General features: G+C 44.2%; 1 long non-coding RNA gene across 4 annotated transcripts in view; it reads left to right on the plus strand.

The window, feature by feature from the left end:
- Nucleotides 1-14,011, plus strand: part of LOC112451691 — a 130,599-nt gene that overhangs the window by 109,817 nt on the left and 6,771 nt on the right. For all 4 annotated transcript variants that reach the window (XR_003040401.1, XR_003040406.1, XR_003040402.1 and 1 more), the window contains one exon: nucleotides 4,937-5,038. This is a non-coding gene — a long non-coding RNA (uncharacterized LOC112451691). The remainder of the gene's footprint in view (nucleotides 1-4,936; nucleotides 5,039-14,011) is intronic.

Genomic DNA, 14,011 nt, shown 5'->3' on the forward strand with positions numbered 1-14,011 from the left:
TATTCGGAATTGTCCTTTTCTAGTGAAATCACCGTTTTTATTTGAAAATCTACTGTTTGCTTCGTAAACATATGGTGTGACAGTTACGTGTCAACACGAATAGGCACGGCAGATGTTACTGAAATAACGCGAAGCTTACTCGATATCTTTCTCTCTCTTTCTTTCTCTCGGGGGATAACCGGACTACGTACTACAAAACTATATACTTTTCCGCGAAAGCTGCGGGCGAGGAAAACCGCGATATAGAAATACAACGGCAAACAATACCTTCCGGGCACGCCCTTCCGAAGCTGCGAGTTTGCGTAACGTATGATTCATATGTATTTATATCCAACCTGGATACATTGTTGATATATAGTCACGGTGGCAAAAGACACGCTCGCGAGCGCGCGGTGCATAGGCAATGAATCAGTGAGCGGTGAGGCGTGAGATTTGCGCTGTTAATTTGATTGTCGTTACTTTATTTGCCTTTCTCTCTCGCGAGAGAACGCAGCAGCCGAGGCCTCTTGCGGCTTCGAGATCTTGTCATTCGTTAATCTCCGAGACTTGCGTAAAATGTCTCTTTCGCACGAAGCCGTTTCGTTTAGGTCGCTTTTAGTACTTGACGACGCGATATATCATTCGGCAAATATTTGACTGACGTTATTGCGATTGTGTATGAGCTACATTACTACATTAGTTACGTAAATATATATTACGTAAATATATTCGGATAATCTTGTCGCGCGTAATACGCCGACCTTAGTCGATGTAACCAACTTGTTCGACATGCATTTATGTTGCTGCCGTTATTTAACGGCCTATATCACTTGGAGAAATACTGCGATACATTTTTTTTGTAACTTTTCTTCTTTTACGCAATCGACACACAGCGTTATTTAACAACTGTGAATGCTACCAGTTGAATAGACAGATATATATTCACGTTCGTATATTTACATCTCGATTTCGATATAAAAAAAATTTTTTTACGCTTGTCAAAAGCTTCGTGTAGAAATAAATTGTCCCACGATCGCCGATCGAAAACAGGATAACGGCGCGACGTAGCGCGATAGAACGCGAGAGTTTGCAGCATAATGCAATGTGGGTGTCGCATACAAGGACGCCACGATCGTCTCGTGTAATTCCAGTTGGTTATTCAAGGAGGAAAAACACTAGTTAGTATTGCGCGCGTTGCCGCGGCGAAACGCCGCTCCGCTGCCGACCGTGTCGCAGCTTTAATTTTATGAGATCTCTTAAAGTGTCCGGCGTAATGTGAATTTATGTGACTTGAACGCTGCGGGGGAACGGGACGCCGGACAAACAATCGAATCTCGTGTGGATAACAATTTTACTTCGCTCCAAGCACATTTTATATAATCGACGCATTTCTAACGCTAACCATCGTTCTTCTGCATTCCGTTGCACTTATCTCTAGTTAGATGTTCGCGCGACGACGACTTGTTCGCGCACAAACGATACGATACGTTGTAGGACAATACGTTACGTTGTACGTTACTATACATATACGAGTCGCCGTTTTATCCGGAAGCAAGTGACATACGACGGCAGTTAATGTTTAAAGGCCTTTCGCGCCGGGATCGATTCGAATCGGCCGAGCTATAAAGAGACAAACGCGCCTCGACCGTACGATCTTTCCATTTGTCTTTTTTTTACGGCAATTCGATTGTACCCGGCGATACGCGGCTACTCGGTAACGACACGTTTCTGCAGCGAGGAGGCACGTGCCCCGAACACGACGGGCGATCGGCCCGGGGCCCTATCACCTGTTGGGAGGCAGGTGCGGGCGGCATTAAGTAATGGGACCGTTGGAATACGCACACCGGCGCGCACCGGAAGGCCCGAATTCCCTCGAACGAGAAATACGGTTCCTCCTGGAAGGACCGTTCGAGATGGCGGAGTGAGCGGCGGTCTGGAGAACCCGAGTACAGGTGTGCGCGCCCTTAATATTCTTCTTCCTTTGATATCTTGATGCACAACGAATATTTACGAGAAATATATTTCAGGAAGTAATTTAGAATTTTTTTTCCTATCAATTTATTCACTTTCTGTCATTACGAGCAACAGATCTCTCAACGGGGAAATTGACGTGCAAAAAGAGTAAACAAAAAGGTTAAAAACCTGTTACTTTTGTTCTTTTTGTTAAATCTTATTTCCTACACTTGCTTACAACGTTTATCGGTTTATTTCGTTTATTAAATCTGCCACTACTGCTACGTACAACGAATCGACCGTCGGTGCATTCTCCTTCCGCTGGAGCTAACAAGCTTGTTAGAACACGATTTCCATAATCTGTAGCTTTCGAGGGATGAATCTGGGTCAGATTCCGCGGATAAAATTCCCTCAAACTCATCATGTCGTCAGGCAATCTATCAGTAACCCGCTCTTTAAGTTTGCTCGCTTACGCGGGAAAAATTCGCGCACGTCCTGCAGAATTAGATTGAACGAAATTCGAAAATGATATTACGCTTTGCCAAGTTTCTAGTTTTGCTCAGTTAAAATCGATCTCATTCAACAACGTTGCCATCTCCCTAGCACGTAACATATCGCGATTTGGAATAAAAATTCCATCATAGAAAAGTCCATTCGTAATTGAATAAAATTATTTTTCCTTCAAGTCAAGCGAGTCGCAGTGATACAATATAAAATAATTATTATAAAATATTGTAACATGATATACGGGAGAGACGGTCTTTTTCGCCAATTAAAATGCGACGTAAAATGGTATTAATGCCTCCCCCACCCCCGTATGTGCATACATAAAATTCCCAGTGATGCATAAAACTCGCATTATCTTAATTTGCGAGAAAAACGTGACTAAGCACGTCCACCATTATTCACGAGAGCTTTAAGTGTTATAATGATCGTTACCCCCTGCAAATTGCAGCATAGAAAAGCTTCTTTTCATACTTTCAGCCCGCCGAGTGACACGAAAAGATTCATTATTATTCGAAAACTCTAATATAATTTCAATCGCCGCAATTTCATTTAGCGCTCTCGCAATTATCCCACCGCAAGATGTTAATCGAGAAAAATCACGTGTATTATCGCTAATTGCAGCTTTATTGATCGGGGAAAAGCCGAAGGCTTGATCGCCGAAGGCGTATTGAGCGATGTAAACGGCACCTATTAAGCAATTAACTGTATATCTCCGCGGTGTCATCGGTGTCATAATCATCGTAAATCGCCGGTACTGAAACACCTATTAATCAGGAATTCTATATCGTTCGCAACAGCGCTTTCCACGCTGCGGAATCTGAGCCATCCTGTGTGAGAAAGTCTTTACCTAATGGACGAGAGTAACGAACGAACAAAACGTATAGGCAAGACGCGATAAGCCAAGCATGGCAAATTAATCGGTAAAATTTAAAAAAGTAAATTTTTGTCTCTCCCCGCTGCTATTTATTTTAGCCATGTCGCGCCATACAAATTAGACGCGATAAAGACACGATGATTTAATTGGCGACACATGACACCTCAGGAAAACCGAAGAAAGCAAGGAAGAAAGAGATTGCCAGATTATTTTTTTTCTCTTATCTTAAAATCGAAACGTCTGTATTTTGTATTTATGTATTTGTATTAAAGTATTTATTTTTTTAATTTAAAGTATTTATTTATTTAATTATTATATAATTATCGCTTTAAAACCGTCCCGCTCTTATTATCAATTTAACTAGATTATTTGTTAAAGAAGAAGTCGCGAAGCGTGAGCTGATGACACTTGATGAAAGATCACAAATAATCATTGGTAAAATTAAAAAAAAACAAATACAGATATTATCTTTCTGGATCTTTATACTTTTTTTTCTAATATAGGTAGGATGTTATTCGATATATAATTTAAAGTGTCATAACTCTGTATCGCGTATAACTCTGTATCGACGACAATCTCGAAAGTCTCGCGCATGTCTCTTTCGTACTTTTACCTCTCGGATTCTCGGTAGAGGGTAATAAACTGTGATAAATAGCGAGCGACAGTGACGCGTTCGACGAAGAATAACATCTCGGCCGTGTCGGCGGAGACGTAGGTACATCCGATGCACATGTACGCGCGGCACACATGTATACGCGGATATGTCGCACGCGCGATATTGTGTTTGCCCCGGTATAATTCCACTAGCGTCACGGTGATAGCCGTGATAGTTGCATCATACGCGGGCATCTCTCGTCAAAGTGTTTCCTCGACGACGAGACCGATGTTGGAGCGCGTTTGACGAGTACGCGCGCGCGCGCGCGAGCGATCGACCTGACGGATCGATCGATCGTGATTTACGGTCCTCATAAATAATGGCGATGCCTTCACGCCTCCGCGCAATCCCGCGGGAATGTACATACAGCGAGGCAGAGGGGGACGAGAGGGAAAGAGGAGAGAGAGAGACAGAGAGAGACGGTCAAGTCCGCCGGCATGTTGAACGGTCATCGATCCGTCAAATTGTCGATTCTCTCCGCCCGCGTCGTGCGGGGATTGGGGAACACTCTCTAAGCGCGCAGCGCAGGATGCGCTGCCTGTGCAGCACGTGCGTGTGCGTGCGCGCGTTACTCGTAGGTGGAGAGGATATTCTTTTTTCCGAATGCGGCGTTCGATGATGTTACGGCGATGACTCGGCCGGAATGTGGCTGTGCCTACGTCTCTTCGACAGATGAGAGAGAGACTTGACACAGATCCCGGCGCCACGGGGGTCTAATATTTAATAGGGTCAATCAGAACAGTCGTGACACCGCAGCACTTTTTAACGATAATTGATGGTTGTCGCCCTTCAGTGATTTATAATGTTTATTAAAGAAATAATCACTCTTAACGGTTCTATAACTGCTCTTAATAGACTTTTACGATCGGAGATAAGTTTAAGTATATTCTTTCAGACGATCAGAGAATCGTCGCACGATTAGTTTACCTCGATTCATTAATTAACAAAATATTTTTTTTCTGTTTTAGATATGACGTGAAAGCAGCCCGTGAAGAAAATACTGCAAGGATCATAAGGATCATACATATGTACGACAGTAATCGATAATCGAGCACACCATATGGAATACAGTAAGAAATCCGAAATAGTTTACACATTATCAATACGATTTCAGGTATTACGTTATTAGTAATTACGATTGAATTAGAACGTTGAAATCCACGAATAATCAGAATTGGATCATAGATAATATTGTTCTCTCTTGATTAAACCGATCTGTATTATAATAGTAATCCACATTTGTATGGGGTGAAATGCGATTGTGCAGATGCCGGAATTGATCTAATACATTCGCGGCGTTCGATTGCCGCAAAACGCAATTAATTGTCGCGACTTGAGTAATCATTTCTACAACGCCGGTAAAACGCTCCTGCGCGCGACGTCCCACATTACCCATTATTGCTACCTGATTAATATAAATGATATTAATATTGATGAGAATGCAGATACTTAATTAACTCGATATATTCAATTAAGCTCCGGCGCTCCACCGGCGGCAATTTCCCCAAAGTTCATTTTCCGCGAGCCAGGACCATTTTCCAGTTTATTTAGCCGATAACTGTTCCGGTGCGTCGCGGCCACGGCCACCCTATGTAAATTCGGTTACGGCCGCCATGAGACACCTAACCGCATCACGAACGAGTGCGCAAATAACGCAAAAATATATATTCAATAAAGCGAAATGTGTGTGCGGTTACGATTACAGCACTCATGATCCTCGCGGGACTCTATGGCTTCCAATTTGTTGGCCTTTCATTGGTATCGCCGGCAGACAAATCGCGAAAGATCGAATTTTCACGTATATATTCGAAAGCAATTATTCGTCTGTCTCTGACGCGCGGATTTTTAATTTTTTCTATTTTTTCCCCCCTTAAATGGATAATCGGATCTTTCCCTCTTCTCGGACCCCTTAATAATTCTCGCGGCGCGAGATTTCTGACCGTGTCGCCTCGGTTTATTATTCGTATTCCCCGCTCTCGGTGATTCACGCGGTTTAGAACCACCGAGGCACACACATAAACACACACACACACACACACACCTGTCCGTAATAAAATTCTGATTTCGATGCCGGCGTCAACCCACCCGGGGTTGGCAAAAAAGGAAATAACGACAGGTCGCATCCGCGGCCGGGATTCGGGCCGAGACCGCCGCCGCCACCGCCGCGCGTACGTCCCCTCGTAAATTCACCACGAAGCGCGCACCCTTGTACCCGGCGCCGATCGGCGAGAAAATAAATTCCCCGGGATTGCAACCGTACGATCGGGGCTCGTGTAAAAAGGAAAAAGTTTCGCAAAAAAAGAAAGGGAAGAAAGGGAGAAAATTACGCGCGCTTCGCAGTGGACATCCTACTCTTCCACTCTCTCTCTCTCTCTGTCTCTATTCTCCTCCCTCTCTCCTCCGCTTTTTGTCCGCACGAGAACGGCGGCGGAGCATGTAATCGGATTTCAATGACGATACGTTAACAACATTCGGCCGTCGCCGATCTCGTCGCGTTGTCGGTAAGAAATGAGATTACCCCCGAGGAGAGAGGGGGGAAAGGGGAAGGAAGGGAAGGGGGATGTGCATACGCTGTTACGCCGAGCTCGAGTGATGCTCCGTCTCTTCGATGTATGAGGATCGATAATATCGGGCCAATCGGTATGCAATTGAACCTGATAGCAAGGCGCGCCGGATAATGTAGGTACATGAAAATTTAAGCCACCGTGCGTCGTATCGCGCGAAGTAGGGTGTTATTTCTGTAGCGAGTATGGCGGGGATTATTATCATAGTCTCTTTTTTTTTTTTTAACGGAACGCAATACCGTAAATACTCGCGATTCCGAATTATGTTTCTCCTTGAAAAGCTTTAAAATGGACAAAATCCGTCTGAAAGATAAACATATGATAACTTGTAATTTCCAATCTTTGATTAGCAGAGAACATAATTAAATGCAATAAGAAAGGCCTATCATTTTTCAAATGGAGGGCGGTAACAGGAAAATAGTACGCGCCTCTTCCCGAGCGAAAATTCAACGTTCGTCGGAAAATAGCGCTTGAACGCTGTTAAGACTCGAACGGGCGATCAATTCAACTTCGAAATCAAAATGGAAACCCGCACGGCACCCGTGGGAGATGTTCCCGTTGTCCAAAGGTCGAAGTGCATCGATGCGGAGAAGTGCAAAGGCGAACGAGCGCGCGAGCGAAGGAGGAGGGAAGGAGGACGCTAAGTGGGCGGGGGGAGAAGGGGGAAAGAGAACGAGTGAAAGAGGAACGAGAGGAGGAGAGAAAATCTGTGAAAGTGTGGCGATGTACAATTCGCTTGTTCGAGCGACTGAGCGGACTAGTTTCCAAACTGCCTGCAGCCCCGCTTTAAGTCGCTCTCAATGATCCCTTTGTTTAGCCACGGGATGGCCTTAATGATCGCTTGTCCCCGGTAATGTCACATTTTGTACGGTTTTACACTCCCTTCCTCCCCCTCCCTCCACCGCCCGGTTCTTTAACCATCGTCGTCTCTCTCTCTCTCGTCGGTTTCCCCTTCTTATTGTGTCGCGACGAGTCGAGAGAGATGCATGCCACTCGCCTCCTTTCTCAGCAATTTACAGTCTTCATCATCTCTAACGTTCTAAACGCCGTCGTTGTTTCGCTTTTATTCCCCCCCCTCCCTCGCGCATCCATCTAACCCCGGTAGCTTCCTATCTCCTTAACAGGTCTAGAACGATGTGCGATGCGAAACGTATAGAATAAATGCGAGCCCAAATGTAAAAAGGAATGTACAATCTAAGAAATATTTCGAAGATTGAGAAGATGAAAGAGAAAAGAGAAAAGTTAAATGTCTTTAGACATTTTTCGCCATCAGATATAGGTTTCAGATTGAAAGTTCACAAAGTAGACATAACTATTACTGATACAATAACAAAATAATTAATTTTTAGTAGCGAGCGAGTTTAATTTCGCTTCGATTTAAAAATATCTCGAATTTCTCTGACGTCTCACGTGCGTAACAAGCGTTGTTTTTATAAAGCCTTGGCCAAAAGTTATTAGGCACTCTATATTTAAAGTTAAATTTTTTTCAAAATAACATTTATTTTTGGAAGAAATAAAACCGCTTAGCTTAGCTTCAACAACTTTCTTTAAGCTAATTTATTAAATAAATTTTAAATAATAAAAGTTTTTCCTGGTATTAGATTCGGTATAATGATAATGAGGGTGACTAATAACTTTGGCCAAGGCTGTATATATAGAGTTAAAGTTCTCTAAGATCGAAAGGAATTGTAGTTTGTTATTTTGCACCACGCTTTGTATAAAAAATTCTACGACAGGTATTCCGCCAGCGCAGCGATGCTTAGGTCGCGCTCTCTCGAATTTCGGTCCTCTGTAAGCATATATCCGCTCCGTGCGCGAAATCTCTCATACATTTTGCGCATACTTATCGCGGATTTGCCGGTGGTGGCCTTCCCCTCGTCGCTATACGTACCTACACCCCTTATCCCGTTCCCTTAAACTTTTCATAGCCACTCGTTTTTCTCGCTCTCAGGGGCAAGCTTGCACGCTCGCCCGATATTCTTATGTTAAGCGACGCGAAGTGCCGTCGCGAATAAATTGCGTGGATAATTGCGCGGAACGGTTTTGACTAAGCCCACGCGGAGTATAACGCGGATACGTCCCATTATGTCGTGAGATATATACGCGCCCGGAAAGAGATTTCAAGACCTTCTTTTAATTGACTGCGACCGTTTACCGTTATAATCAAAAAGATTTAACCGACAGAAGCTTTATATTGTTCCTTGAACTAATGCTACATAAATTACCAGGGTGCTCAGAGATATTATCTAGTTTATCTATTCAAATTAAATTCCAACATTTTCACTAATAATTTCATTTTTTAAATTAGCAGATATTTAAATTATTTTACTGATCAATCTACTAACAGATAAACAAGATTAATGGGTTGCAACACTCTATTTTCTGTCGCATTATTCTGCTAGCTTTAAAAAAAAAATTGTAGCGCCGAATTCCGGATATATGTTTCGACAGTCGCCGTCTGTCGCGCGTTTTACGGCGATTCCGCGAATGTACGAATGGCTGGAAATTCCGAACGCGACGTCGCGATATCGCGACTTTGATGCCAAAGGTATTAATCGTCGGGAATTGCTCACGGGCGGATTGCGCGCGGGACCGGCCGTAAAGCTTATTCGCAGCAGTAACGGATGTAGGGCCTCTCGTTACAGTTATTTACGTATGGGTTTACTGCCGTGTCCGTATATAGCGCAGCCTATATTTTAATCCCACGGGCAAACCTCCCTCGCACTTCGCCATTTTCTTCGCGAGAGAGAGAGAGAGAGTACCCGCGTTCCATCGCGGCCCATCTGTTTTCTCTCGTTACGTAAGACTCTATTCCGACCGATTATCTACTGCGCCGCTCCAATATGAGCAGCGCATCGCCATCGGTGTGAGAACGGGCTCTGCAGGATGTTGCGGAACAAATAAACCGTTCTTTCCAACGTGAATGTTATCGCGATCTTTTCTTAATGAATCACTCTTGATAAACGGTTATTATTAGTCTCGTCTCATTAAATCATTAACATTAAACGTTTCAACGATTGAGAGGAGCTGGAATTTAAATCTTAGTTATATATATTAACATGGAATTCAGATAGAATTATAGTTGAAGACAAATTGAAAGAACGTTTTTGCAAGTTTCTGCAATCTCACGATAATCCGTCGCAGATTGTTCTGATAATGAATTTTGTCGATTTTCCCATTTTGTTAAGAAGATCCTATAGTGATATTTTTGCCAAAATTTTTTTACTAAGAAGAAATATTTGAATTGGTTTTACAGAATTGCAAAACTCTTTTACACAATTAAAGTGCAAAAATCTAGAGTAGGGCAATCGATTTTATATCAAAAAATTATTTTTGCTATAGGATCCCCTTAATAAATACAATAATTATGTATTATGAGGGTAATCATAAAGAATTACCAAGAAAGAATCAATTTCGAGTTAGTCGATCTCGTTTAGTCTCTCATTTTTTTTTACATCCCAATTTTTACGTTTCATTGAATTTCGGTTATCGCAAACGCCGCGACGCGCTTCCTCGCGCGTCCTCCGCCGCATTTTCGAGCCCGGGGAATTCGGAGCGAACGACGCAATTCAGCGGCGCGCTGCTCGAGGAACGCGAAGGAGAAGAGAGCTTAAAAACGGAGTGAGAGAGCGAAACGGGGGGGAGAGGAACGGCGGAGGCCGGGGAGGACGAACGCGGCGGAATCGTGCCGGCACTGCCGGCTGTTCTCCGCGCGCGGGATGACGTCATAAAGCTTATTTATACAACCACACGTGCATGAGGCGTGTGGTCACGGCGTTGTCGCGAGTTGTTACCTCCGCGCGCGCGGCTAGAGCTCCGAAACGCCGCGCGACGCGACGCGACGCGCGGCTCGTGCGTGTGATTTTCTTTTTCCCCAATGCTTCATCGTCCTCCGCGTGCCGAGGGGTGAGGTAGAGAGGAGGTGCGTCTCTCCACACTCTCCACTCACGCACGCGACCTCGCGCTCGCTCTGGGACCGCCTCGCTCTCCCGCGCGACACGATTGCGTCAGGCCGTTATAACGTCGCGTTACGAAATCCTGGAAAATCTACGGGTGCGCGCGTTTGAAAATATACGCCGAGCGGAAGCGGCGCAGCGGGATGGCGACGCGACGCGCGACACGACGAGGAAAAACAATAACGAGCCCGGGGGAAGAGTGAGCCGGGAATGTGCCGGACGCGCGGAATGGCTTCGATAAAAATATTGCGTACGACGGAGATGACGCAACGTCCCGCGCGCCAAACGAGACTTATCACTTATCACAGAGCCGGCCTAACGACGGTGATGCAAGCCGGTGATGCAGCCTGCAATCGGGTCTCTTGGGGATCAAATTTTTCATGTACGATTAAAGATGATTAAAAAAAAAAAGACATTCATAGGGATATTAAAAAGGAATTAGGACGTTTATAGCTTTTATTTCTTATTATTTTTTATTTTGTTACATTTTATTGAACCAATTCGTTATCATTTATTTGCGAAGCGTACGTCGCGAATGCTAACGAAATTTGCTAAATTGCTCGAATCATTTTCTTTCCTTGCATTGAAAAAAAGAAAAATATTTTTTAAAGTCATTTCTTTTATAATATAACAGTTGACTTCGTGATAATTTGTCTCTCAACATTTGTGGACTGTATTTTCAATTCGTTCGCGTTAGAGAAATGGAGAAACGTCATCTTCGGCGGCATTTTGCGTTATGATTCAACGAGGCGGTCTAATTCTGTAGTATGACTGCTCGCTGCGCTACGTGTGCGGAATTCGCTCGCGCGCGGTAGGAACCGCGTGTGGAAGGTCCGTACGCGACGTGATGGCACAACAAAGTGGCACAATGTTTGGGATAGATACACGCGTTGTTAGGTGCCAGCGCATCGTCGCCGTCGGTTGGAGAGGTTTACACGAGGACGCCATTCCGCTCGCGCGCGCGTCGAAAGCCGGCGATTGCGCGTTTCAGTATGTGGAGCATTGAGACGAGCTCTCCGACGTTGTGTCGCATCAAAGGAGCGCGATTACGTCGTGCATACAATGAAATCTACGTCCCCTTCAGCGACCCTCGAGTACGTCGCTACGAGAGCATCGCTACGCCGAAGATTACGCGTCCCGAATTCTGAGGACCGCCTATCCGCTCCCCGAAGTTGCCTAACGGCGCGAGGAAGGGTCTTTCCGTAAAAAAAAAAAAATACTGAGAACCATACATGTATTTCATAATGCAACACTGTAATTTTGTGTACCCTGTATTTCATAGTGTAACACTGTTAACACTGTAATTTCATAGTGTCCAAATTATACTCATTTGGAATGATTTTTAACCATTCCTATAGGTCGCCACTGTTCCTACTCTACATGTCGTTAATAACTAAACTTAATGAAGTTAAATTAATACTGTTTTGTGTTAAAATAATAAATTTCGACACACATGGTAGTTACAAATAACGAAATGTTATTTAACTCAAGGTATTGGTTTAAATTTCGTCTTGTAACGTTTAACAGAGTGTATGAATCGCCGAATGCACGTAAAGGCGCGTCGCGTTAACTCGTTTCAATCGGCGCCGACTCGCGTGTTTCATTAATTGGCACATCAAACGCGGATATCATCGCGGTGATAAACATCTCCGAAGAAGATCGACGAGGTGACGAGCGGGCGGACGATTTCGCAGAATTTCGTAATCTAGGTCGTCTTATTTCTTGCGGGGGAAGAGAACACACGTGAATCAAGCAAATCATATTTTCCTGAAGCGGATTCTTAGTCCACCCACTCTCTCTCTCACTCTCCCCATCCGGCAGTTCGCGGAGCGATTATGTTGAAATAACTCGCGGGGTACGTGCGCGAAAAAGCTTCCACGACTCGGCGATGCTCGCCGTCGGCCATAAAGCCGGATAAGCCGGGTGATCTATTTCGCGACGCTGAAATGGCGTCGTCGGACTTTAGCGTCGTCCGGACGGCCGGATGCGCCGTTTTTCTTATTCGTTTCCGTCTCCTCTCCGCGTCTCCGACCGATCGATTGCTCCCGTATGGGGACAGTCCGAGGCGCGCGAAAACAAGACAAAAGCGTATACATCATCGCCGGCCAGGTGAGAATCCTCTCGCGCAGCATCGTAAATAATAATGCTAATAAGATCAGCATCGATCTGCAAACTCCCCCTTTCTATTTCCGCTCGCTACTTGCTTATTTATCGGTGGATTTTATTCCCCGGATATTTTATGAGGAGGCTCGCTCACCGATTGTCCGATGGACTCGGAGTCGGTTTTCTCCTAACAGCGACGTGAATTTAAAAAGAATCAAGTAAGTAGGAAATGTGTCACTACCTGGTCGAACTGAATCTTTTGTGCCTAATAATATTATTTGCGTAAATTTATGTATACATTTTTTTATTTAACAATTTGCTTATAGTTCTAAAGATACGTATTAATATTCGGTGTTGTTAAATTGATTATCAATTTATTTATGTGATTGTACTTTTCTAGCTTCAGCTTGATACTGTGTTTCAAGAGCGACAGTAAGATAACGGCGTAGTTTGCTGAGCGACAAAAATGTAAAAAAAAATATATTCACGCGAATAATATTACTATTAGATACAAAAGATCCAACCGTATAGTGGCACATTTTCTATTTACTCGATTGTTATCATAAACGGCCATGACTCACTTAATAAAAAGAAGAAAATTGTAAAAAGGATATGGAAAGATAAATTATTTCCTTTCGCGACTCCTCTCGGCTCTTCCCTGCAACGTCGCGTGACAAAACGTAGAGTCCACCTGACGTGATGATATCGTGTCCCCCCCCCTCGCGCGAAAATAGTGGACACGCGCTCGCGGGCTCTTCGTCTTCCTCGTCGTTTCCCTCGACGTTTCCGTCGTCGAGCGGAACACTTTCCTTCGCTGCACCGGCAACGGCGGCCTCCTAATGCATATAACACGCTTATCGATCGGCGCTTGTCTCGTCGCGGATTACAAAGAGCAGTGGCACATGTGCGAGGCGAAGCGCGCGGCGTCGTTAGTAACGTTGCCAGCGGAGTCGCGCTAATCCCTTTCTTTATAGGAATTTTCGGAGCGCGACGCGACAATAGAGGCAGCATAGGGGCAGGGGGGCCTCGTAATCGAGGAAATTAAAGAATTACGATGCGCTTTCACAATGCAATTTTGACCGTTGACTCCGTCCACACGTTCCCATATAAAGTTCCCGTATAAAGTCGAGCGAAGTTAAACCAACGGATAAATTTTACGTATTTTATAAATTATTTCTTTATATATTATGTATAATAATTACTAGATATTATCACCACATTTTACAAGTAGTAATGTCCCACAATATTAAATCTTAATAGCAATAAGAATAAATTATTAATTTTTTAGCTAATTGGATCTCGGAAGTTTACGGAGAGAGCTCTTCGCTTTCGATCTCATAATTGAAGAGCCATCGCGCTTCCTCCGTGTTTTAATCAAGGAAATATCGATTCCAAGACGTATTCCTCGATACTCGGTGAG

This window comes from Temnothorax curvispinosus, unplaced genomic scaffold, assembly GCF_003070985.1.
Source record: "Temnothorax curvispinosus isolate PA1 unplaced genomic scaffold, ASM307098v1 QBEX01000258.1, whole genome shotgun sequence".
Taxonomy (NCBI): Eukaryota; Metazoa; Arthropoda; class Insecta; order Hymenoptera; family Formicidae; genus Temnothorax; species Temnothorax curvispinosus.